Raw genomic sequence first — 5,884 nt, 5'->3', positions numbered from 1 at the left:
CAAAGTACTGTAAGGATTTGCTAAGAAAAATTGAAATGGACAAATGTAAAGTTGTAAGCACTCCTATATCAAAAAGATGTCATCTAGATCAAGATGATGTTGAAAACTCAGTGGAACAAACCAAGTATAGAGGATTGATAGGTTCACTATTGTATCTTACTACAAGTAGACCCGATATTATGTTTGTTGTTTGCATGTGTGCAAGGTTCCAATCTGTACCAAATGAGTCACATTACAATGTTGTCAAGAGGATTCTAAAGTACTTGCAAGGAACTAAAGAAGTTGGTTTGTGGTATCCTTGTCATGTTTCTTTAAACTTAATTGGCTATTCTGACTATGATTTTGTAGGATGTAAGATACACAGAAAAAGTACAAGTGGAACTTGTCATTTGCATGGTTCAAGCTTAATCTCATGACATTGCAAGAAGCTAGCTTGTGTGGCTTTGTCAACAACAAAGTTGCAGGGAGTTGTTGTGCACAAATCCTATGGTCGAAACAACAACTAAGTGATTTTGGGATAATCTTGAATAACGTTCCTTTATTATGTGATAATACTACTGTTATAAACTTGACAAAGAATCTTATCATGCATTCATGCACAAAGCATATTGAGATTAAACATTATTTTCTTTGTGAACATATTGCAAATGGAAACTGTAAAATAAAAGTCATTGTAACATAAAAACAATTAGCTGATTTGTTTACTAAACCACTTCCAAGAGACATGTTCAATTGTCTTATAACTGAATTAGGCATAATCAGTTTAAGTAATAGTTCTTAATACAAATTTAATTGATTAAAATGAACATCAATTGATTCTTTTTAAACTAACTATTTCGTTTTAATCAACTTTGTTTTTTTATTTTTTTTATTTTGTTCATACTGGTGTGACGAGGTAAGATAAAGCGAAAATCTTTTATGTTTTGACTGAGTAAATGTTCATTCACATGATTTATTGTTGGGATTTGATGTTTACCAAAATATTGTTAGAATATATGGAATTAAACGAGAGGGGGGGGGGGGGGTGAATTGTTTAAGAGAGGGTTTTGAAAACTTTTCAAGGTTTAATAAAATTATTTGTGTGAATCCAGAACAGGAATCAAGTTAGTCAAGAATATAAACAATAAAACATCAAAGCAACAGAAAAGCAATCAGTTGTTTATATCAGTAAAGCTTAAAACATAATTTAAATGAGTTTAGAGTAAGAGAGAGATACACCAATAGTTTATACTGATTCACTCTTAAGCCAAGAGCTACATCCAATCCCCAGAAAACCACTGGGTAATCCACTAAGTAATCAAACCAGATTACAATACAAACCACCAAAGTAGTGACCTTGAACCCTTTAAGAAACACACTCCCTTTGGAAAAACACACCAAAAGTATTGATCTTGACCACCTCAAGAGCACACAACACTCCTTGGCAACACAACACCAGAAATACAGTAGGTTGAGAAGGGATTACACTTGTTCACAGTACAAACTGAAATCAATACAACTGCAATCTTATTCCACTTTCTTTGAAAAACCCAAAGCTTGATGTGAATGTTCAAATATCAGAATCAACTTCTTCAAAACTGAAAAACTCAAATCTGTTACTCTTACTTGTTTGAAAACATAAACAAACCATTTTTATTTTCCAAAGATTGGTCAAAGCAATTAATGAAGGAATGTATTCAGTTGAAAATCATTTAAAGCACATTCAACAACCAAAACAAAATTCTGTTAGGATTTTCAATGAAACAATCGATTGAAACCACTAAACAACCGATTGTTTGGTTTGGCAGTCAGTCAGCCAAACTAAAACAGTTTTCAACCTTTTCAAAACTCCTAAGAGTAAAACAACCGGTTGATTCGACAAAACAACAGTTGTTCTTCACTTAGTTGGAAAAACACTTTATTTTCTAAAAGGTTGTAAATCACATCAGTTTTAGATTCAACAAAGGAGTGGATCACATTCTATTCCACCCAGATCCCACCCAAAACACAACAACACCAGCCTTGCATCAAACACATTGGGTTTGGAATCTTCAAAGCACTTGATCACTCTTGAACAACAAATATTCCACTGCATCATTTTCATATCTAGTAAACCAAAACTGCCAAATTCATTGATTAAATCCTCACTTTCATATAAAAATGTGTTGAATATTTTTAAACACGTATTAATTGTTGTCTTTTCTCACCCTTATAAAACCTAACACTGCACAACCTTAAGTATCAAACATTTGTTTTCTTATCTCTTCTTGTATTCATTTCATAACAAATTTCCAAAATGACTTCATAACAAAAGAAGAAGAGATAAATAAGCCATAACAACGCATATTTTTACATTTGTGAGAACCTTAATGAGAATTTTTTGAAAGAATTAGTCTTTGAAATATCTTTGAGTATTCTTGGAGCCAAATCTTCATCATCTAGATAGAGGTAAAATATTCTTCATTGCATACGTGAATTGGAGAGGTCCTTTTGTATTTCTTGGTTCATGGTCAAGGTGTATTCGTTCTCTTACATTCTGTTTTGTAATTCTCTAATTTTTGGGGCTAAGATAAGGTTTCTTGGCGTGTATCACTACTGTGACAAGGTGTTATAGTGAGTGGTGTTGTTCTTATAGTATTTAAGAATTTTTTTTTGCTTTTCTTGTGAATGAATTATGTTGCTTTAGTGAAATCCACCTTGGTGTAAGATGAGACTATTGGAATTAATGGCCTTAACAAGAGGGGGAGGTGAATTGTTTATCAAAAGATTTTCAAAAAGATTGAATAAGAATGAAAATTTATCAATAATCACAGAAGAAGAAATCAAGGAAGTCAATCAAACAATGTAATTGAATCTGTTTGCAGAATTTCAATAAGTTGAAACTTCATTTTAACCGGTTGTTTATGGCAGCAACAAAAACAAATTCAAATCAACAATTTATAAGGAGTGGGAGAGAGAAAGATTACACAACCAATTTATACTGGTTCACTCAGCCTTGAGCTACATCCAGTTCCTAGAACTACCACTAGGTTCCAGTAGTCATCAATCACATATTACAATCCACACAACCACAAAGAGGTGATCTTGATACCACAAGAACCACTCACCTTCTTTGCCAAACACACAACCTTAGTCAGAACACCCTCTAACCCTATAGGTTTACACACTTCACAAGTTTATAAAAGAAACTATTACAAGAATCAGAAAGGAACAAATTTCACCTGGATTTATAGGAATCACAGAGCTCCTATGATTAGACCTTGAACTAATGCACAACTACTTAGCAATCTTTCAAACCTTTAAAAAACTTTTCTCAAGATAAATCTCAATCTCACTGTATTTGATATCTTTCTTGTGTATTTTGTTTTTAAAGGAAAGCCATATTTATAGCTCTCAAAACTAGTCGTTCTAGGCATCAATGATGAGCCAAAACAATTTTGATTCAAGTGCAAAATGGATTAACATGTTTTTGAAAAGCTGTTATGAAATGTGACAATCAACTGTTGAAATGTCGTTTTAACTGGTTGAATTGGTTAGACAGTTATTTAACCAAGTCAAAAACAGTTTTGAAAACCTTGAACCAAGCTAAGTGACAAACAACCGATTACATTGTGGTTTCAACCGGTTGTTTTTTTCTCTTTTCTTAGAAAAGCACTTTTTTCTTTTAAAATGATTGAACTAGCTTTGTGCAAAGGACTAAGAATGATCTTTCACAAGATTTCTAAACACCCTACACTAAGCTCAATCCAAAAGTAGCACATCATCAACATAGAAACCTTCAACATAGATTTGAATAATCAAAACTTCCATGTTCTACAGGGACTGGATGTAGCTCTGTTGTGAGTGAACCAATATAAATTTTTTGTGTCTTTTATGCTTTCTTTATCATTGCTTTATATATTTTCTGCATACTATTATGTACTATTATAATCAAACAATTGTTTGTAAAAATCAATTTCTTGATTTTGTTCTCTGCAAATTTGTTTGTTTTTCTGTAATAACTAAAACAGTTGTGATAAGTAATATTGAGTGTTCCATTGTATATTGATATTGTTTGTATCCATTTGTATTTGTTATTGGTAGAGCAAGTTAAATTGAAAGAAAGGGTTTTCTTAAAGACATTGTTTGATATGTTTGAGTTTCGCACTTATCTTGAAATTTGTCTAATATCTTTTTTGTTATTCTTAATCTGAAAAACGGTCTGTTAATTCCAAAAACAACCTGTTGAAATTAATTCATAAATTTTTTTCTTTAAAACATATTCAAATCTTTTCGAATTGTGTTTTAAGATCTTTGTATTAAAAAATTTAATCAATTGTTTTAATAAAAGAAATTCATTTTCTTAATCAGTGCATGTCTCTATAAAATCAATATGTTGTTTTGAAAAACAATATGTTTATTGTTCGAATTGTTGTAAAAAATTAATTTTGAAAATCTTTCTAAGTACAATTCACCTCTCCTCTTGAACCTAGCTTCCCCTTAATTCAATAATAAATTCCTTCAAAAGAAAAACAAGTGACATAAAAAAATAATGTGAAAAATTTTGGCGTGAGTAAGGAAAGAATTTTGAGATTTAATGGTAGGATATGTGTGTCCAATGATGTTTAGAAGAAGCACATAAGAGCATATTTAGCATACATCTAGGAACAACAAAAATGTAATACGATCTTGAGAAAATGTTTTTGTGGCCCAAGAAGAATAAAGAAATTGCAAAATGCATAACAATATGCTTAGTTTTTCATAAATCTAAGATAAAACACCAAAAGCTAGAAAAAATGCTACAATTCGTAAATATACCTTAATGGAAATGGGATAGCATAATGATGGATTTTGTAGTTGGCTTACCTTGAACCATTCAAAAATATGATTCCATATGGGTTATTGTGGATAGGTTAACGAAATAGACCCACTTCTTACCAATTAACATTAGGTATTCATTGGAAAAAGTGATTGAATAGTATATAAAAGAAATTGTAAGGTTGAATGGAATTCAATCCAACATTGTAGCTTAAGGGATCCTAGAAACTTCTAAATTTTGGGGAAGCTGATGACTTTTCTACAACAAGTGTACCGTGTTGTTAGAAGTAATAATTTGTCCCTAAGGACAGATATCAAACCCACAAAGAACAATTGAATAATCAAGTAAAAGATTCACTAAATAGAAAACAAAATAATAAAGTTTGTTGGAATAATATGATTTTGTTAATTACAATTGAAATTAAACAACGAAATCAAAAGCTTATTACAAAGATAACTTTAATATTTTTCATTACATTTTAAAATTTTAAAGATACATTTAATATATTTTTATTTATTTTAATTAGAGCTGTGACTGGAGTAAATATTTTTGTGTAGAAGAAGTAGAACAAAATCACTGTAATTTCTTTATCCTAAGATTAGACAAATTTTTAATACATACACTACATATTTTATTTACAAAATTTGATAATAATATTATCATTTGTCTTTTTATTTGTGTTATAGACATGCCAACTCATTTGAACTTGACGATTACATTATGTATTGAATGAGAGTCATCATTTACGTAAATATTAATAATTGCAAATATTAATAATTCCTAAGCAAAGGTATTATTTTAATTTACTTTTGTTAATATTACATAATATCATAAGTATAATGTTTGAAGTATTTCAAGACGAATCCCCACTACTTTAAGATGATTTCCAATAAATAATAGAATATGGTCAACCTATTTTCTCTTGCATAAATAATATAACTAGGTTTATTTTATAGTTTAAATAATTTAGGTTCAATTAAATAATTATTATTTCAATATTAATAATATATCTGCATTGCTATAGTTTTATTTAAGTTAAAATAAACCAATTTTTTTTATCAGCAATAAAAGATAAATAAATAAAAATCATTTCAGAGGTGCTTCAAC

This window comes from Phaseolus vulgaris, chromosome 10, assembly GCF_051622355.1.
Source record: "Phaseolus vulgaris cultivar YP4 chromosome 10, ASM5162235v1, whole genome shotgun sequence".
NCBI lineage: Eukaryota > Viridiplantae > Streptophyta > Magnoliopsida > Fabales > Fabaceae > Phaseolus > Phaseolus vulgaris.
This window is presented reverse-complemented; position numbering follows the sequence as displayed.